This window comes from Ranitomeya imitator, chromosome 1, assembly GCF_032444005.1.
Source record: "Ranitomeya imitator isolate aRanImi1 chromosome 1, aRanImi1.pri, whole genome shotgun sequence".
NCBI lineage: Eukaryota > Metazoa > Chordata > Amphibia > Anura > Dendrobatidae > Ranitomeya > Ranitomeya imitator.
The window spans coordinates 1,123,056,942-1,123,084,900 of record NC_091282.1 but is presented as its reverse complement, the minus strand read 5'-3'; the positions used below and the strand labels follow the sequence as shown (position 1 = coordinate 1,123,084,900).

The window sequence follows — 27,959 nt, the reverse complement described above, 5'->3', positions numbered from 1 at the left end:
ACCGCGGGTCCAGTAGAAGCTCAGTCTCGGGCACATGGGTTTATAGAGCGTTTTGCTATGCGTAAAATCTGTTCCTCTTGCAGATTTTCTGCACTAAAAAATGCAACACGAGAACACGACGTTTTCCAAATGACTGTAGTAACAGTATGACGGTACACAATCAACTAAAATCTCTTATTATATTCTTACTATTCACAAACATTTGTTTTAATTGATAATTGTATAATTATTAACAATAATATAACTGTGAGACAGATTTTTTAGTAGTAATGATTGTTTCCACTGCGGAGAGATTCTCTTTGCAGTGTCGATTGTAAGGCCGCGGTCACACCATCGTATTTCTCTCATGTGGGAGACTCTGCTAATCACACGCTGATCAGAGTTTGGCCTTAGTATGACCAGATTCTCTTGGCTGAGGAGAAGATGGAAAAAATTCTTCATCTTCTCCATTCTGTCTGTGAAATTTGGACTGCACTCAGACAGCATCTGAGTGCAGCCCGATTTCTGTGACAAACCCATTGATTTGCATGGCTGACTGTAGTCTGATTTACGTATGCAAATCAAGAACGCTGTAATTTTTTCCTCGGACGTGGCGAGAGGATAATATTGGACATGTACACGACCCCATAGAATAACATTGGTACCGTGTTAGCCAGTAGATAGATATATGGCCGCCTGCACCTGCCCCAGGGGACAGTCATATGTCAGGCAACGGAGACTATTGGGTGCAGACACATGAGATGCCTCTGACTGAGGAGGAGCACGGTCCCCGTGTGTGACCTTCACACAACACCCGGTATTCTACACGAGACCTGACCCTGCACCGTGGACCGAGCACCGTGGACCGAGCGCCGTGGACCGTGCCCGTGCACCGTGGACCGTGCACAGCCCCTCATGTGAGGAGAGGCAGGAAAAGAGAAGCGAGGTCACATGAGCAGCGGCGGCGGCGGCAGCGGTCCCCCGCCCTCCTCAGTCCGCGGCTCTGCCTCACTGTAGCGGCCAGTGCTGAGGATCATTCCGGGGGGCGAGCCCTGCCTCCTCCTGCTGCCCCCCGGGCTCACCGGCACCGTCAGCAGCGGCAGGAGGGGATGGAGGGGGCACACCGTGCCAGCCTGTGCAGTGTCAGCTGCCATGGTCGCAATGCTCCGCACTGACTGCAGAACACGGCTGGCATCAGCGGCAGGTAATGCATGGCACAAAGCGGCGCTCTACACGGGGGCACAAGATGAAGGGAAACTGTATAGAGGGGAGAAGCGGACGATAATCGGGCGTATAGGGGTCCAGTATCAGAGTAGACCATGTAGATGTGCACAAGTATATGTAGGGTAGCGGTATAAAGGGGCAGTAATACATGTATATATGTAGGGTAGCGGTATAAAGGGGCAGTAATACATGTATATATGTAGGGTAGCGGTATATAGGGGGGCAGTAATACATGTATATATGTAGGGTAGCGGTATATAGGGGGGCAGTAATACATCATGTATATATGTAGAGTAGCGGTATAAAGGGGCAGTAATATACACCATGTATATATGTAGAGTAGCGGTATAAAGGGGCAGTAATACATGTATATATGTAGGGTAGCGGTATATAGGGGGGCAGTAATACATGTATATATGTAGGGTAGCGGTATATAGGGGGGCAGTAATACATCATGTATATATGTAGAGTAGCGGTATAAAGGGGCAGTAATATACACCATGTATATATGTAGAGTAGCGGTATAAAGGGGCAGTAATATACATCATGTATATATGTAGGGTAGCGGTATAAAGGGGGCAGTAATAGACCATGTATATTTGTAGAGTAGCGATATAAAGGGGCAGTAATACATCATGTATATATGTAGGGTATAGGTATAAAGGGGCAGTAATACACCATGTATATATGTAGGGTAGCGGTATAAAGGGGGCAGTAATACACCATGTATATATTTAGGGTATAGGTATAAAGGGGCAGTAATACACCATGTATATATGTAGGGTAGCGGTATATAGGGGGGCAGTAATACATCATGTATATATGTAGGGTAGCGGTATAAAGGGGCAGTAATACATGTATATATGTAGGGTAGCGGTATATAGGGGGGCAGTAATACATGTATATATGTAGGGTAGCGGTATATAGGGGGGCAGTAATACATCATGTATATATGTAGAGTAGCGGTATAAAGGGGCAGTAATACATGTATATATGTAGGGTAGCGGTATATAGGGGGGCAGTAATACATCATGTATATATGTAGAGTAGCGGTATAAAGGGGCAGTAATATACACCATGTATATATGTAGGGTAGCGGTATAAAGGGGCAGTAATACATGTATATATGTAGGGTAGCGGTATATAGGGGGGCAGTAATACATGTATATATGTAGGGTAGCGGTATATAGGGGGGCAGTAATACATCATGTATATTTGTAGAGTAGCGATATAAAGGGGCAGTAATACATCATGTATATATGTAGGGTATAGGTATAAAGGGGCAGTAATACACCATGTATATATGTAGGGTAGCGGTATAAAGGGGGCAGTAATACACCATGTATATATTTAGGGTAGCGGTATAAAGGGGCAGTAATACATCATGTATATATGTAGGGTATAGGTATAAAGGGGCAGTAATACACCATGTATATTTGTAGAGTAGCGATATAAAGGGGCAGTAATACATCATGTATATATGTAGGGTATAGGTATAAAGGGGCAGTAATACACCATGTATATATGTAGGGTAGCGGTATAAAGGGGGCAGTAATACACCATGTATATATTTAGGGTATAGGTATAAAGGGGCAGTAATACACCATGTATATATGTAGGGTAGCGATATAAAGGGGCAGTAATACATCATGTATATATGTAGGGTATAGGTATAAAGGGGGCAGTAATACACCATGTATATATGTAGGGTAGCGATATAAAGGGGCAGTAATACATCATGTATATATGTAGGGTATAGGTATAAAGGGGGCAGTAATACACCATGTATATATGTAGGGTATAGCTATAAAGGGGCAGTAATACATCATGTATATATGTAGGGTAGCGATATAAAGGGGCATTAATACATCATGTATATATGTAGGGTAGCGATATAAAGGGGCAGTAATACATCATGTATATATGTAGGGTATAGGTATAAAGGGGCATTAATACATCATGTATATATGTAGGGTAGCGGGATAAAGGGGGCAGTAATACACCATGTATATATTTAGGGTATAGGTATAAAGGGGCAGTAATACACCATGTATATATGTAGGGTATAGGTATAAAGGTGTCAGTAATACATAATGTATATATGTAGGGTAGTGGTATAAAGGGGGCAGTAATAGACCATGTATGTATATATGTAGGGTAGTGGTATAAAGGGGGCAGTAATAGACCATGTATGTATATATGTAGGATATAGGTATAAAGGGGGCAGTAATACACCATGTATATATGTATGGTAGCGATATAAAGGGGGCAGTAATAGACCATGTATATACAGTTAATACTATACAATATTTTTCTAATTTTGGTTATAGACATTACCACAATGAATTTTAAATAGAACAATTCAGATGCAGTTGAAGTTCAGACTTTCAGCTTTCATTTGAGGGTATCCACATTAAAATTGGATGAAGGGTTTAGGAGTTTCAGCTCCTTAACATGTGCCACCCTGTTTTAAAAGGGACCAAAAGTAATTGGACAATTGACTCCAAGGCTATTTCATGGAATGGTGTGGGCAATCCCTTCGTTATGTCATTCTCAATTAAGCAGATAAATGGCCTGGCATTGATTTGAGGTGTGGTGCTTGCATTTGGAAGGTTTTGCTGTGAAGTAAACATGTGGTCAAAGGAGCTCTCCATGCAGGTGAAACAAGCCATCCTTAAGCTGCGAAAACAGAAAAAACCCATCCGAGAAATTGCTACAATATTAGGAGTGGCAAAATCTACAGTTTGGTACATCCTGAGAAAGAAAGCAAGCACTGGTGAACTCATCAATGCAAAAAGACCTGGGCGCCCACGGAAGGCAACAGTGGTGGATGATCGCAGAATAATCTCCATGGTGAAGAGAAACCCCTTCACAACAGCCAACCAAGTGACCAACACTCTCCAGGAGGTCGGCGTATCAATATCCAAATCTACCATAAAGAGAAGACTGCATGAAAGTAAATACAGAGGGTTCACTGCACGGTGCAAGCCACTCATAAGCATCAAGAATAAAAAGGCTAGACTGGACTTTGCTAAGAAAACATCTACAAAAACCAGCACAGTTCTGGAATAACATTCTTTGGACAGATGAAACCAAGATCAACCTCTACCAGAATGATGGAAAGAGAAAAGTATGGTGAAGGCGTGGTACAGCTCATGATCCAAAGCATACCACATCATCTGTAAAACACGGCAGAGGCAGTGTGATGGCTTGGGCATGCATGGCAGCCAGTGGCACTGGGTCACTAGTGTTTATTGATGATGTGACACAGGACAGAAGCAGCTGAATGAATTCTGAGGTATTCAGAGCCGCCATACTGTGTGCTCAGATCCAGCCAAATGCAGCAAACTGATTGGACGTCGTTTCATACTACAGATGGACAATGGCCCAAAACATAAAGCCAAAGCAACCCAGGAGTTTATTAAAGCAAAGAAGTGGAATATTCTTGAATGGCCAAGTCAGTCACCTGATCTCAACCCAATTGAGCATGCATTTCACTTGTTAACCCCTTCAAGACCCAGCCTATTTTGACCTTAAAGACCTTGCCGTTTTTTGCAATTCTGACCAGTGTCCCTTTATGAGGTAATAACTCAGGAACGCTTCAACGGATCCTAGCGGTTCTGAGATTGTTTTTTCGTGACATATTGGGCTTCATGTTAGTGGTAAATTTAGGTCAATAAATTCTGCATTTATTTGTGATAAACACGGAAATTTGGCGAAAATTTTGAAAATTTCGCAATTTTCACATTTTGAATTTTTATTCTGTTAAACCAGAGAGATATGTGACACAAAATAGTTAATAAATAACATTTCCCACATGTTTACTTTACATCAGCACAATTTTGGAAACAAAATTTTTTTTTGTTAGGAAGTTATAAGGGTTAAAATTCGACCAGCGATTTGTCATTTTTACAACGAAATTTACAAAACCATTTTTTTTAGGGACCACCTCACATTTGAAGTCAGTTTGAGGGGTCTATATGGCTGAAAATACCCAAAAGTGACACCATTCTAAAAACTGCACCCCTCAAGGTACTCAAAACCACATTCAAGAAGTTTATTAACCCTTCAGGTGCTTCACAGCAGCAGAAGCAACATGGAAGGAAAAAATGAACATTTAACTTTTTAGTCACAAAAATTATCTTTTAGCAACAATTTTTTTATTTTCCCAATGGTAAAAGGAGAAACTGAACCACGAAAGTTGTTGTCCAATTTGTCCTGAGTACGCTGATACCTCATATGTGGGGGTAAACCACTGTTTTGGCGCACGGCAGGGCTTGGAAGGGAAGGAGCGCCATTTGACTTTTTGAATCAAAAATTGGCTCCACTCTTTAGCGGACACCATGTCACGTTTGGAGAGCCCCCGTGTGCCTAAAAATTGGAGCTCCCCCACAAGTGACCCCATTTTGGAAACTAGACGCCCCAAGGAACTTATCTAGATGCATAGTGAGCACTTTGAACCCCCAGGTGCTTCACAAATTGATCCGTAAAAATGAAAAAGTACTTTTTTTTCACAAAAAAATTCTTTTAGCCTCAATTTTTTCATTTTCACATGGGCAACAGGATAAAATGGATCCTAAAATGTGTTGGGCAATTTCTCCTGAGTACACCAATACCTCACATGTGGAGGTAAACCACTGTTTGGGCACATGGTAAGGCTCGGAAGGGAAGGAGCGCCATTTGACTTTTTGAATGAAAAATTATTTCCATCGTTAGCGGACACCATGTCGCGTTTGGATAGCTCCTGTGTGCCTAAACATTGGCGCTCCCCCACAAGTGACCCCATTTTGGAAACTAGACCCCCCAAGGAACTAATTTAGATGCCTAGTGAGCACTTTAAACCCTCAGGTGCTTCACAAATTGATCTGTAAAAATGAAAAAGTACTTTTTTTTCACAAAAAAATTCTTTTCGCCTCAATTTTTTCATTTTCACATGGGCAGTAGGATAAAATGGATCATAAAATTTGTTGGGCAATTTCTCCCGAGTACGCCGATACCTCATATGTGGGGGTAAACCACTGTTTGGGCACTCGGCAGGGCTCGGAAGAGAAGGCGCGCCATTTGACTTTTTGAATGGAAAATTAGCTCCAATTGTTAGCGGACACCATGTCGCGTTTGGAGAGCCCCTGTGTGCCTAAACATTGGAGCTCCCGCACAAGTGACCCCATTTTGGAAACTAGACCCCCCAAGGAACTTATCTAGATGCATATTGAGCACTTTAAACCCCCAGGTGCTTCACAGAAGTTTATAACGCAGAGCCATGAAAATAAAAAATAATTTTTCTTTCCTCAAAAATGATTTTTTAGCCTGGAATTTCCTATTTTGCCAAGGATAATAGGAGAAATTGGACCCCAAATATTGTTGTCCAGTTTGTCCTGAGTACGCTGATACCCCATATGTGGGGGTAAACCACTGTTTGGGCGCACGGCAGGGCTCGGAAGGGATGGCACGCCATTTGGCTTTTTAAATGGAAAATTAGCTCCAATCATTAGCGGACACCATGTCACGTTTGGAGAGCCCCTGTGTGCCTAAACATTGGAGATCCCCCAGAAATGACACCATTTTAGAAACTAGACCCCCAAAGGAACTAATCTAGATGTGTGGTGAGGACTTTGAACCCCCAAGTGCTTCACAGAAGTTTATAACGCAGAGCCATGAAAAAAAAAAAAAAAATTATTTTCTCAAAAATGATCTTTTAGCCTGCAATTTTTTATTTTCCCAAGGGTAACAGGAGAAATTTGACCCCAAAAGTTGTTGTCCAGTTTCTCCTGAGTACGCTGATACCCCATATGTGGGGGTAAATCACTGTTTGGGCACATGCCGGGGCTCGGAAGTGAAGTAGTGACGTTTTGAAATGCAGACTTTGATGGAATGCTCTGTGGGCGTCACGTTGCGTTTGCAGAGCCCCTGATGTGGCTTAACAGTAGAAACCCCCCACAAGTGACCCCATTTTGGAAACTAGACCCCCAAAGGAACTTATCTAGATGTGTGGTGAGCACTTTGAACCCCCAAGTGCTTCATAGAAGTTTATAATGCAGAGCCGTGAAAATAATAAATACGTTTTCTTTCCTCAAAAATAATTATTTAGCCCAGAGTTTTTTATTTTTCCCAAGGGTAACAGGAGAAATTTGACCCCAATATTTGTTGTCCAGTTTCTCCTGAGTACGGTGATACCCCATATGTGGGGGTAAACTACTGTTTGGGCACATGCCGGGGCTTGGAATTGAAGTAGTGACGTTTTGAAATGCAGACTTTGATGGAATGCTCTGCGGGCGTCACGTTGCGTTTGCAGAGCCCCTGATGTGCCTAAACAGTAGAAACCCCCCACAAGTGACCCCATTTTGGAAACTAGACCCTGAAAGGAACTTATCTAGATGTGTGGTGAGCACTTTGAACCCCCAAGTGCTTCATAGAAGTTTATAATGCAGAGCCGTGAAAATAATAAATACGTTTTCTTTCCTCAAAAATAATTATTTAGCCCAGAATTTTTTATTTTCCCAAGGGTTACAGGAGAAATTGGACCCCAAAAGTTGTTGTCCAGTTTCTCCTGAGTACGCTGATACCCCATATGTGGGGGTAAACCACTGTTTGGGCACACGTCGGGGCTCAGAAGGGAAGTAGTGACTTTTGAAATGCAGACTTTGATGGAATGGTCTGCGGGTGTCACGTTGCGTTTGCAGAGCCCCTGGTGTGCCTAAACAGTAGAAACCCCCCACAAGTGACCCCATTTTAGAAACTAGACCCCCCAAGGAACTTATCTAGATATGTGGTGAGCACTTTGAACCCCCAAGTGCTTCACAGACGTTTACAACACAGATCCGTGAAAATAAAAAATCATTTTTCTTTCCTCAAAAATTATGTTTTAGCAAGCATTTTTTTAGATTCACAAGGGTAACAGGAGAAATTGGACCCCAGTAATTGTTGCGCAGTTTGTCCTGAGTATGCTGGTACCCCATATGTGGGGGTAAACCACTGTTTGGGCACACGTCAGGGCTCGGAAGTGAGGGAGCACCATTTGACTTTTTGAATACGAGATTGGCTGGAATCAATGGTGGCGCCATGTTGCGTTTGGAGACCCCTGATGTGCCTAAACAGTGGTAACCCCTCAATTCTAACTCCAACACTAACCCCAACACACCCCTAACCCTAATCCCAACTGTAGCCATAATCCTAATCACAACCCTAACCCCAACACACCCCTAACCACAACACTAATTCCAACCCTAACCCTAAGGCTATGTGCCCACGTTGCGGATTCGTGTGAGATATTTCCGCACCATTTTTGAAAAATCTGCGGGTAAAAGGCACTGTGTTTTACCTGCGGATTTTCCGCGGATTTCCAGTGTTTTTTGTGCGGATTTCACCTGCGGATTCCTATTGAGGAACAGGTGTAAAACGCTGCGGAATCCGCACAAAGAATTCACATGCTGCGGAAAATACAACGCAGCGTTCCCGCGCGGTATTTTCCGCATCACGGGCACAGCGGATTTGGTTTTTCATATGTTTACATGGTACTGTAAACCTGATGGAACACTGCTGCGAATCCGCAGCCAAATCCGCACCGTGTGCACATAGCCTAATTCTAAAGGTATGTGCACACGCTGCGGAAAACGCTGCGGATCCGCAGCAGTTTCCCATGAGTGTACAGTTCAATGTAAACCTATGGGAAACAAAAATCGCTGTACACATGCTGCGGAAAAACTGCACGGAAACGCAGCGGTTTACATTCCGCAGTATGTCACTTCTTTGTGCGGATTCCGCAGCGGTTTTACAACTGCTCCAATAGAAAATCGCAATTGTAAAACCGCAGTGAAATGCGCAGAAAAAAACGCGGTAAATCCGCCATAAATCCGCAGCGGTTTAGCACTGCGGATTTATCAAATCCGCAGCGGAAAAATCCGCAGAGGACCAGAATACGTGTGCACATTCCTAACCCTAACCCTACCCCTAACCCTACCCCTAGCCCTAACCCTACCCCTAACCCTACCCCTACCCCTAACCCTACCCCTACCCCTAACCCTAACCCTACCCCTAACCCTACCCCTAACCCTAACCCTACCCCTAACCCTAACCCTATTCTAACATTAGTGGAAAAAAAAAAATTTCTTTATTTTTTTATTGTCCCTACCTATGGGGGTGACAAAGGGGGGGGGTCATTTATTATTTTTTTTATTTTGATCACTGAGATAGATTATATCTCAGTGATCAAAATGCACTTTGGAACGAATCTGCCGGCCGGCAGATTCGGCGGGCGCACTGCACATGCGCCCGCCATTTTGGAAGATGGCGGCGCCCGGGAGAAGACGGACGGGACCACGGCTGGATCGGTAAGTATGATAGGGTGGGGGGGGACCACGGGGGGGGGGATCGGAGCACGGGGGGGGGGATCGGAGCACGGGGGGGGGAATCGGAGCGCGGGAGGGGTGGAACGGAGCGCGGGGGGCGTGGAACGGAGCACGGGGGGGCTGGAATGGAGCACGGGGGGGTGGAACGGAGCACGGGGGGGGGGTGGATCGGAGTGCAGGGGGGGTGATTGGAGCACGGGGGGGTGATTGGAGCACGGGGGGAGCGGACACGAGCACGGGGGGGAGCGGAGCACAGGGCGGAGGGGAGCCGGAGCAGTGTACCGGCCAGATCGGGGGGGTGGGGGGGCGATCGGAGGGGTGGGGTGGGGGCACACTAGTATTTCCAGCCATGGCCGATGATATTTCAGCATCGGCCATGGCTGGATTGTAATATTTCACCCGTTATAATGGGTGAAATATTACAAATCGCTCTGATTGGCAGTTTCACTTTCAACAGCCAATCAGAGCGATCGTAGCCACGAGGGGGTGAAGCCACCCCCCCTGGGCTAAACTACCACTCCCCCTGTCCCTGCAGATCGGGTGAAATGGGAGTTAACCCTTTCACCGGATCTGCAGGGACGCGATCTTTCCATGACGCCGCATAGGCGTCATGGGTCGGATTGGCACCGACTTTCATGACGCCTACGTGGCGTCAAAGGTCGGGAAGGGGTTAAAGACTAAACTTCAGACAGAAAGGCCCACAATCAAACAACAACTGAAAACCACCACAGTGAAGGCCTGACAGAGCATCAAAAAGGAGGAAACACAGAGTCTGGTGATGTTGACGTGTTCTAAACATCAGGCAGTCATTGCCAACAAAGGGTTTTCAACCAAGTACTAAAAATGAACATTTTATTTAAAATAATTGAATCTGTCCAATTACTTTTGGTTCCTTTAAAAACAGGGTGGCACATGTTAAGGAGCTGAAACTCCTAAACCCTTCATCCAATTTTGATGTGGATACCCTCAAATGAAAGCTGAAAGTCTGAACTTCAACTGCATCTGACTTGTTTTGTTTAAAATTCATTGTGGTAATATCTGTAACCAAAATTAGAAACATGTTGTCTCTGTCCAAATATATATGGACCTAACTGTATGTAGGGTATAGGTATAAAGGGGCAGTAATAGACCATGTATATATGTAGGGCATAGGTATAAAGGGGCAGTAATAGACCATGTATATATGTAGGGTAGCGGTATAAAGGGACAGTAATAGACCATGTATATATGTAGGGTAGCGGTATAAAGGGGCAGTAATAGACCATGTATATATGTAGGGTATAGGTATAAAGGGGCAGTAATAGACTATGTATATATGTAGGGTAGCGGTATAAAGGGACAGTAATAGACCATGTATATATGTAGGGTAGCGGTATAAAGGGACAGTAATAGACCATGTATATATGTAGGGTAGCGGTATAAAGGGACAGTAATAGACCATGTATATATGTAGGGTATAGGTATAAAGGGGCAGTAATAGACCATGTATATATGTAGGGTAGCGGTATAAAGGGACAGTAATAGACCATGTATATATGTAGGGTAGCGGTATAAAGGGACAGTAATAGACCATGTATATATGTAGGGTATAGGTATAAAGGGGCAGTAATAGACCATGTATATATGTAGGGTATAGGTATAAAGGGGCAGTAATAGACCATGTATATATGTAGGGTAGCGGTATAAAGCGGCAGTAATAGACCATGTATATATGTAGGGTAGCGGTATAAAGGGGCAGTAATAGACCATGTATATATGTAGGGTAGCGGTATAAAGGGGCAGTAATAGACCATGTATGTATGTAGGGTAGCGGTATAAAGGGACAGTAATAGACCATGTATATATGTAGGGTTTAGGTATAAAGGGGCAGTAATAGACCATGTATATATGTAGGGTATAGGTATATAGGGGCAGTAATAGACCATGTATATATTTAGGGTATCGGTATAAAGGGGGCAGTAATACACCATGTATGTATATATGTAGGGTACAGGTATGAGGATATAGGGGCAGTAATAGACCATGTACTGTATATAAGTATATGTAGGGTATAGGTATAAAGGGGGCAGTAATAGATCACGTATGCATATATGTAGGATATAGAGATGAGTATATGGGGCAAATATATATATATATACTAGATTGTGGCCCGATTCTAACGCATCGGGTATTCTAGAATATGCATGTCCCCGTACTATATGGACAATGATGATTCCAGAATTCGCGGCAGACTGTGCCCGTCGCTGATTGGTCGAGGCAACCTTTATGACATCATCGTCGCCATGGCAACCATTATGACATGTACGTCGATACTGTGCCCGTCGCTGATTGGTCGAGACGAATTCGCGGCAGACTGTGCCCGCCGCTGATTGGTCGAGGCAACCTTTATGACATCATCGTCGCCATGCTGTGCCTGGCGGCCTCGACCAATCAGAGACGCGGGATTTCCAGGACAGACAGACAGACAGACAGACGGAAAAACCCTTAGACAATTATATATATAGATAGATATACTAGATTGTGGCCCGATTCTAACGCATCGGGTATTCTAGAATATGCATGTCCCCGTAGTATATGGACAATGATGATTCCAGAATTCGCGGCAGACTGTGCCCGTCGCTGATTGGTCGAGGCAACCTTTATGACATCATCGTCGCCATGGCAACCATTATGACATCTACGTCAATACTGTGCCCGTCGCTGATTGGTCGAGGCGAATTCGCGGTAGACTGTGCCCGTCGCTGATTGGTCGAGGCAACCTTTATGACATCATCGTCGCCATGGCAACCATTATGACATCATCGTCGCTGTGCCCATCGCTGATTGGTCGAGGCAACCTTTATGACATCATTGTCGCCATGGCAACCATTATGACATCATCGTCGCTGTGCCCGTTGCTGATTGGTCGAGGCCTGGCGGCCTCGACCAATCAGACGCGGGATGTCTACGTCCTTTATGACATCATCTTCGCTGTGCCCGTCGCTGATTGGTCGAGGCCGCCAGGCCTCGACCAATCAGAGACGCGGGATTTCTACGTCGATGCTGTGCCTGTCACTGATTGGTCGAGGCCTGGCGGCCTCGACCAATCAGAGAGGCGGGATTTCCAGGACAGACAGACAGAAAGACAGACAGACAGACAGACGGAAAAACCCTTAGACAATTATATATATAGTATATATATATAGATAAGTATATGTAGGGTTTACAGTATGTATGAGGATTTGAGGACAGATAAGATATAGCCCATGTATATATGTATATAAGTATATGTAGGGTATACATATGAGTCTATAGAGGAGGCAGTAATAGACCATGCAGTTATGTTAGTACTAGATTGTGGCCCGATTCTAACGCATCGGGTATTCTAGAATATGCAAGTCCCCGTAGTATATGGACAATGATGATTCCAGAATTCGTGGCAGACTGTGTCTGTCGCTGATTGGTCGAGGCAACCTTTATAGTGAGTGGAAAGACGTGGGCACTGCTACTCAGGTGCTCGGGTAGGTTCCCAAACCGTGTGCATATAGATAAGAAGAACCCGGCACTCAACTTTAAGACAAACTTGTGGTTTTTATTTTGTAGTACGTAAAACGTTTCGGCCTGGTCTGGCCTTCGTCAGTTACTACAGTGTTATAAAGAAAATAAATAATGAGTACATCCATGACTACATCTGTACATACATCGGAGAGTACATGCAGTGTGTAATACATCAATAAACAAAAAAACAAGAAAACAGAAAAAAACAATAAAACAGAAGTATATACAGAGTATCCTATGGTCCTGGTATGATAATCTTAGGAAACCACCATAAGAGGAATTAACTAGTATATCCCGGCCCTCCCTGGTGGTGAAAGAGAATGTGAGAAACAGTGTGTTGCTATGCGTACCGTACTGAGAGGTGTCTGGATAGATGGTGTGCTTCTGAGAGCGTAATGAGCTCCAGGGAAATCCCTAAGAAGGGAGAGAGGGAGAATGAGCCCATAATAGGAGCTACCATCAACATGCTGAAGTGGGACCGTGCCCGTGTTATATGTGGTCCCAGTAGGTGCTAGTACCTTGAACGATGTAAGTCCCTAGGCAGGGTCGCGATTGCAGACGTTGCTGCAGGCTGTGGAGGGAACAAGGGTGAATGTCAGGATACTGAACATGAGGCTGAAGGCTGAATCGCCAGGTGGTATGTCATGCTGGGGCAGAGTCCCTGCAAGCGGTGGCTTAGGGGAGCTAGTTACCAGGAAAGGAGACGGGTCAGGACGCGGTGTCCACCGCTGTCGGATGAGCATGCCCGAGTGAGGAACCGCCAGAGCGGCGTTCCTTATGTGTGCGCCGGTCCGACCGGATGTGATGTACCGGAAGTGACCGCATGTGGTTACCAGTAATAGACAGAAGAGAGCCAGCCAATCCTGTGGCTCTATGGTAGGGAGGCGGGACAAAAACCCGGTGTGCACTGTGCGATAGAGCAGATGGACAGCCTCAGATGGTACGGAACCAGTGATAGCAGCGCTGGGAAGGTGGAGGTGGTGGTAATTCATAACAAATCCACTGTGACCCCGTGAGAAGGTGGAAGAGTCCTGGTGATTCAATAGAGGCGACTCTAGGAAGATAAATAAATATGTTAGAGACATAGATACACTGGAACATACATACGATAGGAAACAGTTAGGTCATAATGTGCATAGTCCACATTCCGGAGTGTTAAGTAGTAGGAGCCCATAATGAAACCCGTAGTATAATTCTAAAAACGGCACATGTCAATTAGGTAAAAGAAACAAGGTCATAATCCCTGTTGAGACCTTTGGGGTGCAGGGTGTCGAGGGTATGAATCCAGAAAGCCTCCCTACGTTTTAGGGAGGCTAATCTGTCTCCCCCCCGTCTGGGTGCTGGGACCTGCTCTATTACCTGAAACAACAGCTGAGAAATGTTATGACCTTGGGATATGAAATGGTGTGGGATGGGTAAGAGCGTGTTGCCGCATCTGATCGTGGATTTATGCCTAGAGATGCGTTCCCGGATAGACCGGGTTGTCTCGCCAACATAAAGCATGCCACAGGGGCACTTAATGAGGTAGACCACATATGATGAATCGCAATTGAAGTAATTCTTAATGGGAAACGATCTCCCAGATCGTGGATGGTGGAATGAGCTGCCTTTAAGTACATTGCTGCATTGGGTGCAGTGGAGACAAGGGAAGGTCCCAAGACGTGGGTTCTGGAGGAACCGTTGGATGGGTGCTTTGTTGTCTGGACCAACATCCGCTCTTACCAATGTGTCCCGTAGGTTACGGGGTCTTCTAAAACATGGAAGAAAGGGTTCTCTGAACTCCGGGATGTTTGGGTGGGCAGTTGTAAGTAGATGCCAATGTTTGCGAATGTTACTGTGGAGAATGTACGAAAACGGATGGAAGGAATGGACAAATGCTATACGTTTATTGGACTTTGGTCTGCTATTAAGGCTAGGTGTCTGGGATTCTTGGAGGACAGAGGGGGGGTAACCGCGTGCCAGAAACTTGGCTTCCATCTCAGACACTCTTTGTGTCCGTAGTTCGTTATCCGTGACTATGCGTGTTACCCGCTGAATTTGAGATTTAGGGATCGCTTTTTTAATAGCTCTAGGATGTAGACTTTCAAAATGCTACAGGCTATTTCGGTCGGTGTTCTTTATGTGGATATCGGTACTTAACTTGCCAGTGTTGTCCTTCATGACCATAGTATCCAGAAAATTCATTCTGTGCTGGTCATGAGACATTGTAAAGGAGATACCAGGCCAGGCGGTGTCAAGAAAATCCACAAAAGACCGGAAGGACTCCAACGTGCCCCCCCATACGCAAAAAATATCATCTATGTAACGCTTCCAGAGTAGGACATTATCCTGGAAGCGTGAGTCGGAATAGATGATAGTCTCTTCGAAATCTGCCATATAGCAGTTAGCGTACGGGGGCGCTACGTTGGAGCCCATAGCGGTACCCCGTATCTGTAGGTAGTATTGGTCCTGGAATAAAAAATGATTAGAATCAAGAACCAATGTGAGTAAATCCACAACCAAGTCAATTTGTTGTTTGTGGGTCCCCGTGGTAGATAGTAATTTTTTGATGGAATTAATGCCATCCGCATGTGGGATGGAAGTGTATAAATCCTTAACGTCCAGTGATGCCAGTATCGCATCGGCCGGTATACTACCTAGGTCTCGTATTGTACCCAGAAAAGCCCCCGTGTCCAACAGGAATGACCTAGTGGATTGGATATGGGGGTCAGTATTTTTTCTAGGAAGATAGCTATCGGGGACAGTATAGAATTAGTGGCTGCCACTATTGGTCGTCCCGGGGGATGCTCCACATTTTTGTGAATCTTAGGGAGTGTGTAAAAGACCGGGGTCACCGGATGGTCGTTGGTGAGATAGTTGCAGGTTTTGAGGTCTAAGACCCCTAATTCTGTGTATTGCTGTAATATACGTGAAATCCTGTTTCTAATGGCTTGGGTGGGGTTGGAATCCAGTTTTTGGTACACGGTGGTGTTGTCTAACTGTCTCCCAATTTCATGTAAGTAATCACTTTTGTCCATGATCACAATCGCACCCCCTTTGTCTGCTGGTTTAATTATTAAGCTGGAGTCAGACTGGAGTGATTGTAGTGACTGACGTTCACTTAACGTTAAATTGGGAGGATAGTAAAGGTGACCCATTTCAACCTCCCCCCGGAGTGACTGGAAAGAATTTTGAATGAATTGTATAAACGTCTCAAGGGCGTGTGAGCCCCGTGGGGGTCTGAATGGGCTTTTGGTACGTAAGCCTAAACTTTCTGCTGTAAGAAGTTGAGGTACTGTAGGGGCTCGTGCGGTATTAACCACTTGGTTCTGTGGATCAGAGAAATATACTTTAAGCCTTAGGGATCTAAAGAACCTTTGTAGGTCCATGTCCAGGTCGAAGGTCCGATAGCGATAGCCCCAGCATGACATACCACCTGGCGATTCAGCCTTCAGCCTCATGTTCAGTATCCTGACATTCACCCTTGTTCCCTCCACAGCCTGCAGCAACGTCTGCAATCGCGACCCTGCCTAGGGACTTACATCGTTCAAGGTACTAGCACCTACTGGGACCACATATAACACGGGCACGGTCCCACTTCAGCATGTTGATGGTAGCTCCTATTATGGGCTCATTCTCCCTCTCTCCCTTCTTAGGGATTTCCCTGGAGCTCATTACGCTCTCAGAAGCACACCATCTATCCAGACACCTCTCAGTACGGTACGCATAGCAACACACTGTTTCTCACATTCTCTTTCACCACCAGGGAGGGCCGGGATATACTAGTTAATTCCTCTTATGGTGGTTTCCTAAGATTATCATACCAGGACCATAGGATACTCTGTATATACTTCTGTTTTATTGTTTTTTTCTGTTTTCTTGTTTTTTTGTTTATTGATGTATTACACACTGCATGTACTCTCCGATGTATGTACAGATGTAGTCATGGATGTACTCATTATTTATTTTCTTTATAACACTGTAGTAACTGACGAAGGCCAGACCAGGCCGAAACGTTTTACGTACTACAAAATAAAAACCACAAGTTTGTCTTAAAGTTGAGTGCCGGGTTCTTCTTATCTAGAGGCAACCTTTATGACATCATCGTCGCCATGGCAACCATTATGACATCTACGTCGATACTGTGCCCGTCGCTGAATCAGAGACGCGGGATTTCTACGTCCTTTATGACATCATCGGCGCTGTGCCCGTTGCTGATTGGCCTGGCGGCCTCGACCAATCAGAGACGTGGGATTTCTACGTCCTTTATGACATCATCGTCGCTGTGCCCGTCGCTGATTGGTCGAGGCCTGGCGGCCTCGACCAATCAGAGACGCGGGATTTCTACGTCGATACTGTGCCGGTCTCTGATTGGTCGAGGCCTGGCGGCCTCGACCAATCAGAGACGCGGGATTTCCAGGACAGACAGACAGAAAGACAGACAGACAGAAAGACAGACAGACGGAAAAACCCTTAGACAATTATATATATAGATATGGTGGCAGAAATAACCCATTTATGTATTTATGTACCGTAAGTATAATATGCATGTGTGTAAGTATAATGTGTGTAAGTATAATATGTATGTGTGTATGTATAATATCTATATATATAATTGCCTAAGAGTTTTTCCGTCTGTATGTCTTTCTGTCTTTCTGTCTGTCTGTCTGTCCTGGAAATCCCACGTCTCTGATTGGTCGAGGCCGCCAGGCCTCGACCAATCAGCGATGGGCACAGCGACGATGATGTCATAATGGTTGCCATGGCGACGATGATGTCATAAAGGTTGCCTCGACCAATCAGCGACGGGCACAGCGACCATGATGTCATAATGGTTGCCATGGCGACGATGATGTCATAAAGGTTGCCTCGACCAATCAGAGGCCGGCACAGCATCGACGTAGAAATCCCGCATCTCTGATGGCCTCGACCAATCAGCAACGGGCACAGCGACGATGATGTCATAAAGGCCTTAGACATCTCACGTTTCTGATTCAGCGACGGGCACAGTATCGACGTAGATGTCATAATGGTTGCCATGGCGACGACGATGTCATAAAGGTTGCCTCGACCAATCAGCGACGGGCACAGTATCGACGTAGATGTCATAATGGTTGCCATGGCGACGATGATGTCATAAAGGTTGCCTCGACCAATCAGCGACGGGCACAGTCTGCCGCGAATTCTGGAATCATCATTGTCCATATACTACGGGGACATGCATATTCTAGAATACCCGATGTGTTAGAATCGGGCCACAATCTAGTGTACAATATGTGTGTAAGTATATGTATGTGTGAATGTATAATATGTATGTGTGTATGTATGATATGTATGTGTGTAAGTATAGTATGTATGTGTGAATGTATAATATGTATGTGTGTATGTATGATATGTATGTGTGTAAGTATAATATGTACAGTATGTGTGTAAGTATAATATGTATGTGTGAATGTATAATATGTATGTGTGTATGTATAATATGTATGTGTGTAAGTATAATGCGTGTAATGATATTTTATGTAAGGTATGAGTTTAGGTGCAGTAATAGCCCATGTGTGTATGTAAGGATAGAGTCCTGTGAGTGATCGGTTACGTAGGCTTTAGGTATATGTCGCCCGGGTGCAGTAATAGCCCATGTATGTATGTAAGGATAGAGTCCTGTGAGTGATCGGTTACATAGGCTTTAGGTATGAGTCGCCCGGGTGCAGTAATAGCCCATGCCTACCTTGTGTGTAGAATCTACACAGTAGATATGGGGTGCAGTGATATACTATACACTGTATACACATCTATACATCTATGAGTATAGGGAGTGCAGTAATATACACATGACTTGGGTATGGATATGGAGGCTGCAGTGATATCTCATATATGGTTTGGGCATGAATATTGGGGCTACAATGAGATCCCTTGTGTAGAGTATAAGGCTATGTGCACATGTTGCGGATTGGCCGCCGTGGATTCACAGCAGTTTTCCATGAGTTTACACTACCATGTAAACCTATGGAAAACCAAATCCGCAGTGCCCATGCTGCAGAAAATACTGCGCGGAACCTCTGAGTTTTTTTCCGCAGCATGTCAATTCTTTGTGCGGATTCTGCAGCAGTTTATACCTGTTTCTCAATAGGAATCCGCAGGTGTAAAACCGTAGGTGGAATCCGCACAAAAAACGCAGGAAATCCGCGGTAAATCCGCAGATAAAATGCTGTGCGTTTTACCTGCGGATCTTACAAAAACAGTGCGGAAAACGACTCCGCAATGTGTGCACATAGCCTAAGAGTCAGTGATTGTAGAGCATTGGGCTCTAACCTGTGGGTCTTTTGACCATCCGGGAATGCAGCAGTCGTAGCTTTGGAGAGTCGGAGGCTGAAGACCACACGTACGGTGGTGTTATTGATATCCTGTGTATGTCTTGAAATTGTCTAGGCGTGTACAATGATGTTGTATGCATGCAATCAATATAAGGGCAGGGTGTGTACTGATATCCCATGCATCTCTTTGACCTAAATGTAGAGAATACGGTCATATCCCATGCATGTATTTGGCATACGTTTCCAGGACCACTGGTATAGAGGCTGCCATAATACCCTTTGTATGTCTTGGATATGGGCAGAGACTAGAGGGTACAGGATATCCATATCTTTGGTAGAGAAGGCAGGAATACATGGACATAGAGGATGCAGGAATATACCATGCATGTGTAAGGTGTAAATGTTAAAAATTAATACTATCCCTTGCATCCCATGTATGGATACTGAGAATGCATTAATAATTCATGCATAGCATGGGTATTGGCATAGAGGTTATAATAATATCCCATACACAACTTTGGTGTAATTTTACAGGATGCTGTGAGTGCACAGTGGTACCCAATGCATAATTTATGTGTAAGTGATGTCACATGAATGAGTCTATGTTATGTGTCAGTATGGAAGTCTTGACTATGAGTGTAAAAAAGCGGCTACTTCCCCTTTAATTCTTTGTGATTAATGTAGATTTAACATGTTTCTTGGGTGCAAAGAATTGAGTGCATCCTGTGCATATATTGGGTAGGTGTAGCATTTGGTGATATCTCAGGTATCAGTGCACAGAACACATTGGAAAATTATGTTTTTATTTTGCCAGTTGTTTGGGAATGAGTATACAGAATGCATACATGATGGCTATGCACATAGTGTGATTAGTGACAGCTGCTGCATGTAAGGTGAATAGCGACAGCCGTTGCATATAGGGTGAATAGTGAAAGCTGCTACAAGTAGGGTGAATAGTGACAGCTTCTGCATGTAGGGTCAATAGTGACAACTGTTGCAAGTAAGTTGAATAGTGACAGTTGCTGCACATAGGGTGAATAGTGAAAGCTGCTGCATGTAGGGTGAACAGAGACAGCTGCATATAGGGTGAATAGCGACAGCTGCTGCATGTAGGATGAATAGTGACAGTTGCTGCATGTAGGGTGAATAGCAACAGCTTTTGCAATAGGGTGAATAGTGACAGCTGCTGCATGTAGAGTGAATAGTGACAGCTGCTGCATGTAGGGTGAATAATGACAGCTGTTGCATATAAAGTGAATAGTGACAGCTGCTGCATGAAAGGTGAATAGTGAAGTGACAGCTGTTGTATGTAAGGTAAATAGTGACAGCTGTTGCATGTAAGGTAAATGTAAGGTAAATAGTGACAGCTGCTACATGTAGGGTGAATAGTGACAGCAGCTGCATGTAAGGTGAATAGTGACAACTGCTGCATGTAGGGTGAATAGTGAGAGCTGCTGCACGTAGGGTGAAAAGTGACAGCTGCTGCACGTAGGGTGAATAGTGACAGCTGCTGCGCGTAGGGTAAATAGTGACAGCTGCTGCACGTACGGTGAATAGTGACAGCTGCTGCGCATAGGGTGAATAGTGACAACTGCTGCACATAGATCCAGTTGTCACAGATCCCCCGTGGTGTCACTAATTCGTCACGTATCGGCACGTGACTTGGAGTTGTGCCTGCAAGGGTTAGTCTATCTCGCCACTCTCAGTCCAGCATTCAACCTCGGTCCTATGCTATAATGGGAGTATAAATCACACCCACCCAGGCCACACACCCGCTCATACATGCTGCCACCACTCATCGAACACAAGGGCGATGAGTCCAGGAAATATTAATACTAATAATGTCTACCACTCATAAGGCTCACACACCTTAGGTTATGGATTCTTTTAGAACATTCAGGGTTCAACTTGTTAAAGTTTATACTTTAATACAAAAGGTTCAGTGCTTACAGTAAGAAAAAGGTATAAAAATATGATAATAAAAGACATACAACTTATGCAAAACAGTATAAAATAACAGGAGAAAACTTACAGAAATCATCTAACTTGGTAGTCTGCTTTCTGCTCCCTGAGGGTAGGATGAATGTAGGTTGGATCACACCAGCTCGGCTGCCCCCATTATAGGGTGAATAGTGACAGCTGCTGCATGTAGGGTGAATAGTGACAGCTGCTGCATGTAGGGTGAATAGTGACAGCATTTTGGTATGTAACTCAAAGCCTAGTCAATGGACTGAGAGATGTGACCCCTGAAGCATGGCATCGTTTATTTTAGGGTGCAGATGACCTCCAGAGACATACACAAAGGTCATTCTAGTAGTAGAAAAATGATTATTTATTTACTATGAACTGAGGCTGTAAAATCCCCAGCAGCTGCTAAGTGATTTCTCAGCATTTATCTGGCACAGATGATGTTAACCACGCAGGACATGACCATGTAATAGTCTGGAAACGAGGAGATAATTTAATAGTGGAAATATATAATTAATAGGAAACCTTTATAATTCAGTGAGAGTGTTTGAGCATTTGGTAAATGACATAAGACTGTTGCAGTGAGGACGCTGGCTGCAGATGTCTAGTGCAGTCCCGTCACATTTGGGAAATCATTTGGCCGTGTGGTTCTATTTGTGTGTCTCCCCTCGAGCATTGTGTGGCTAAAAATATTTTCTGCTTTATTCAAGGAGCACATGCAGAAATCCAGGTGTTTCTAGACAACATGGCTCAGAGGGATTGCACAGGGGATTATGATGAAAGGTGTAGTCCGGCAACCACTCCGAGATAAGATAATGTGGCTGGCAGTTTCCGCAAGACTGTCAAAAGTTATTAGACTTTATTCATCTCACACATCCTACAATTTAATTTCAGCTTAAAGGAAATGTGTCTGGGGTACCAAATTTTGCATAAATCAATAGCACGAGGGAATAGCACAAACTTTGTAATGTATCTTCTCAGAGAATTCTGATTCTTTATCTACTTATCAGTGGCTCCTTCTCCTCATTCGCCTTTTGTATTCACTTTCCACTCTGAAAAACAGTTAATCTCTGTTTTGTTTAAAAGAAGATGGAGTGCCAGCCAAGTGAAGTGTCAGGTTACACCTCCTGTAATACTCTATGGAGAGGGGTAGTGAGAAAGCAAGTAGAGACAGGCAGATTGTACTGCAGTTAGTGAGTTAGATTATTTTTGAGCTGGATTCACAGCTACACTGCTCAGTGCTGTTGTATAACGTATTCTATACTGCTGCTGATACTTCTAAATGCCAAATTGCTGGATACAAGTCATGTAATGGTCAAAAATAGTGCTATTCCATTTATACACATATTTGGAAACGTTATCTGACATGACAGATGCACATAAAGTTGGTTTATTCCTGCATTATAACCAGGGCTGTGGAGTAGGAGTTGGTGTCCGTTTTGGAGGAATTGGACTCGGAATAAAATGTAAAATAAATACATTGGGTACAGTAGTACAATGCAGGATGTGCTGTAAATTTTTTCATAAGAATTTGGAAAAGTTATGACAGGTCCTATAAATGTCTGCCCTGTGCCTGGTCTAAGGATCTCGGCTTTTAGTAAAGATGAATCTGTGCTGCACTTTATTTACATGCTCAGTAGTGACCAGGGCTATGGAGTCTTAGTGGAGATTAATCTGTGCTGCACTTCATGTACATGCTCAGTAGTGACCAGTCCTGTGGAGTCGTAGATGAGATGAATCTGTGCTGCACTTTATGTACATGCTCAGTAGTGACCAGTGCTGTGGGGTCGTAGTGGAGATGAATCTGTGTTGCACTTCATGTACATGCTCAGTAGTGACCAGTGCTGTGGAGTCGTAGTGGAGATGAATCTGTGTTGCACTTCATGTACATGCGCAGTAGTGACCAGTGCTGTGGAGTCATAGTGGAGATGAATCTGTGCTGCACTTCATGTACATGCGCAGTAGTGACCAGTGCTGTGGAGTCATAGTGGAGATGAATCTGTGCTGCACTTCATGTACATGCTCAGTAGTGACCAGTGCTGTGGGGTCGGAGTTGGAGTCGGGAGTCAGGAAAATTGAGGAGTCGCGGGTTTAGCTTACTGACTCCACAGCCCTGATTATAACACAGTCCTTGATGTTCTGGGCACGCATTTACTTCTTGTAGAAAGCTATTTTTTTATGTGCAAATTACTGGTTTTAGATCCTGTAATCACGTCCAGGAGGGACATCCTTCTCATATTTCTCAGCATTTTAAAACTCGAAGATCTTACTAGCTATTATTCCTTTCAAAACACAATATTGATTGTGCTTGAGTGCGTTTTTGGATGAGGCCTCATGCAGGAGGCAGCACAGGGGACCCATGAGATCCCTCCAAATCCTTAGTACTAAGCAGCTAGTAATCCACCATCTGGTGCTTCGACAGTCTCCAAAGTGCCTCCATGGGTAATGACCAAGTGCTGCTTGGTATTACATGGAGACATAATATGGCGGTGTACATAAGGCCTTCCCTACAGGCACTGTAACAGGGTGGTCCACCATGACAGCCACGTGTAGAAATGTCTGTAGCTGCCCAGAGAAGCAATAACACTAATATTCACTAGATTTATTAGATATAAGAATGGTACATAATAAAGAATTGCTGGTTTCGTGTTCCCGTCGGCTCCGTCTTGTTCACTCAGGAGGACATAAATTACATACAGGTCCTTCTCAAAAAATTAGCATATAGTGTTAAATTTCATTATTTACCATAATGTAATGATTACAATTAAACTTTCATATATTATAGATTCATTATCCACCAACTGAAATTTGTCAGGTCTTTTATTGTTTTAATACTGATGATTTTGGCATACAACTCCTGATAACCCAAAAAACCTGTGTCAATAAATTAGCATATTTCACCCATCCAATCAAATAAAAGTGTTTTTTAATAACAAACAAAAAAACCATCAAATAATAATGTTCAGTTATGCACTCAATACTTGGTCGGGAATCCTTTGGCAGAAATGACTGCTTCAATGCGGCGTGGCATGGAGGCAATCAGCCTGTGACACTGCTGAGATGTTATGGAGGCCCAGGATGCTTCAATAGCGGCCTTAAGCTCATCCAGAGTGTTGGGTCTTGCGTCTCTCAACTTTCTCTTCACAATATCCCACAGATTCTCTATGGGGTACAGGTCAGGAGAGTTGGCAGGCCAATTGAGCACAGTAATACCATGGTCAGTAAACCATTTACCAGTGGTTTTGGCACTGTGAGCAGGTGCCAGGTCGTGCTGAAAAATGAAATCTTCATCTCCATAAAGCATTTCAGCCGATGGAAGCATGAAGTGCTCCAAAATCTCCTGATAGCTAGCTGCATTGACCCTGCCCTTGATGAAACACAGTGGACCAACACCAGCAGCTGACATGGCACCCCACACCATCACTGACTGTGGGTACTTGACACTGGACTTCAGGGATTTTGGCATTTCCTTCTCCCCAGTCTTCCTCCAGACTCTGGCACCTTGATTTCCGAATGACATGCAAAATTTGCTTTCATCAGAAAAAAGTACTTGGGACCACTTAGCAACAGTCCAGTGCTGCTTCTCTGTAGCCCAGGTCAGGCGCCTCTGCCGCTGTTTATGGTTCAAAAGTGGCTTTACCTGGGGAATGCGGCACCTGTAGCCCATTTCCTGCACACGCCTGTGCACGGTGGCTCTGGATGTTTCCACACCAGACTCAGTCCACTGCTTCCTCAGGTTCCCCAAGGTCTGGAATCGGTCCTTCTCCACAATCTTCCTCAGGGTCCGGTCTCCTCTTCTCGTTGTACAGCGTTTTCTGCCACATTGTTTCCTTCCAACAGACTTACCATTGAGGTGCCTTGATACAGCACTCTGGGAACAGCCTATTTGTTGAGAAATTTCTTTCTGGGTCTTACCCTCTTGCTTGAGGGTGTCAATGATGGCCTTCTTGACATCTGTCAGGTCGCTAGTCTTACCCATGATGGGGGTTTTGAGTAATGAACCAGGCAGGGAGTTTATAAAAGCCTCAGGTATCTTTTGCATGTGTTTAGAGTTAATTAGTTGATTCAGAAGATTAGGGTAATGGGTCGTTTAGAGAACCTTTTCTTGATATGCTAATTTATTGAGACAGGTTTTTTGGGTTATCAGGAGTTGTATGCCAAAATCATCAGTATTAAAACAATAAAAGACCTGACAAATTTCAGTTGGTGGATAATGAATCTATAATATATGAAAGTTTAATTGTAATCATTACATTATGGGAAATAATGAAATTTAACACTATATGCTAATTTTTTGAGAAGGACCTGTATTGTAGCTCTACCATGGGAGAAAATTGGCCTTGTGTTTCGTTCCCTGCAGCCTCGATAATTGCATCTTTTCCTTTCTAATATGAAACCACTCACTATAGAGGTGATAAAGGCGTGTGCGGTCTCCTGAATCTTTGCTGTGTATGGCATGGGTGGGCAAACATTTCTGATGTATTTGTTACTGTAAAAGTCAGAAGGACAGTAAAACCTAGGATTTACCGGTCAATCTGGACATTCACCGAGGCCGTCGGTAAAAGCTCAAAATGAAAAGTAAAATTGGACTTTTACCGGTGAAGTCTTGGTAAATGTTAACATTTCTCAACAGCGTTGGTAAAAGTCACAAATATCTGGTGTGAAGATGGAACATCTGACTTTAACCAAGCGCTGTTGGTAAATGTGCACATTTACCACGGCTTCTTGGTAAATGTAGCTGAGAAGGGTGTAATAAAAAGTGTAAGCCACCGCGGGCGAGGAAATGGAGGACACAGTGTTCAAAGTTTTTATAAATGTAATAAGAGTAAGGCCTTCATCAGAGTCAGAAATTGCATTTAGTTAACTTTTACCACCATCATCTGCTGGTCAGAGTCAGAATTCTGTGACTCAAAGTTACTTTTACCAACACATGCTGGTAAATGTAAAGATTTACCAATTCACCCAGGTAAAAGTCCAAAATCGTTCGTTTATATGGAATACAACTGACTTTTACCAACGCTGTTGAGAAATGTTAACATTTACCAAGACTTCACCGATAAAAGTCCAATTTTACTTTTCATTTTGAGCTTTTACCGACGGCCTCGGTGAATGTCCAGATTGACCGGTAAATCCTAGGTTTTATCGTCCTTCTGACTTTTACAGTAACAGTGAAAGGTTAATATGGTACTGTATTATTGACCCAATGTTCCTGGTAGTAGGTTCCTAGTGTGCCCTGGACAGTTGGCAGCAGTCACGGATTCCTCTTACAATCCAAGTGACCTCCATAATACCGATGGCCTTCAGATGCCCCGTCTAAAGGCCTTTACACCTTAGGGTACCGTCACACACTGCCATTTCGATCGCTACGACGGTACGATTCGTGACGTTCCAGCGATATCGTTACGATATCGCTGTGTCTGACACGCAGCAGCGATCAGGGATCCTGCTGAGAATCGTACGTCGTAGCAGATCGTTTAGAACTTTCTTTTGTCGCTGGATCTCCCGCTGGCATCGCTAGTCGATCGTGTGACACCGATCTAGCGATCTAGCGATGCGATCTAGCGATGCGTTCGCTTGTAACCAGGGTAAACATCGGGTTACTAAGCGCAGGACCGCGCTTAGTAACCCGATGTTTACCCTGGTTACAAGCGTAAAACTAAAAAAAAACAAACAGCACATACTTACATTCTGGTGTCCGTCAGGTCCCTTGCCGTCTGCTTCCCGCACTGTGACTGCCGGCCGTAAAGTGAAAGCAGAGCACAGCGGTGACGTGCTTTCACTTTCACTTTACGGCCGGCAGTCACAGTGCGGGAAGCAGACGGCAAGGGACCTGACGGACACCAGAATGTAAGTATGTGCTGTTTTTTTTTTTTTTAGTTTTACGCTTGTAACCAGGGTAAACATCGGGTTACTAAGCGCGGTCCTGCGCTTAGTAACCCGATGTTTACCCTGGTTACCCGGGTACCTCGGCATCGTTGGTCGCTGGAGAGCTGTCTGTGTGACAGCTCCCCAGCGACCACACTACGATTTACCTACGATCACGGCCAGGTCATATCGCTGGTCGTGATCGTAGGAAAATCGTATAGTGTGACGGTACCCTTAGACGAATGCTGGCAGAACCAACCAGCCATGTGATGAGTAGGGGGCTTCACCACTCTCCCCAACAGACGATATTGCTGGAGATAAAGAGCAATTCAAAATTTCAAGGGGAATAGGATAAACAGCAACTTTTTCCCCCTCGGGCTATTGAAGACACAGCCTATTGTTCTGTTATTTGGGGGAGTTGGGAGAGATAGTTGGCCAACAGCTATCCCATGCATATGGCCGCTACAGTATATAAGTTAATGGGGCCTACAACATCCAATTGACAATTGCGGAAATAAATCTGTATGAAAATAAGATCACAGTACTTATATCAAATCTGTAGCCTGCTCATTCCTGCACGGATTTACGTAGCAGATTTCACCCTATTCAATGCTCTCTAATGGAATAGGGTGAGATCCTCTGCCAAATCCACAATGAAATCTGCAAGTAACACATGTGGACTAGATTCTGTCATAGATGTGTTGTGGATTTATGTCTAAATCTGGAAACATTCTGAGATGTATGTGAA

The 27,959-nt window shown here is 44.3% G+C and overlaps 1 protein-coding gene across 1 annotated transcript in view; it reads left to right on the top strand.

Moving 5' to 3' along the window:
- Window positions 1-748: 748 nt before the first annotated feature.
- TRMT9B (tRNA methyltransferase 9B (putative)) overlaps window positions 749-27,959 on the top strand; it is a 94,690-nt gene continuing 67,479 nt past the window's right edge. The window contains exon 1 of the mRNA XM_069744435.1: window positions 749-1,183. The gene's annotated coding sequence lies outside the window, so the exon portion shown is untranslated. The remainder of the gene's footprint in view (window positions 1,184-27,959) is intronic.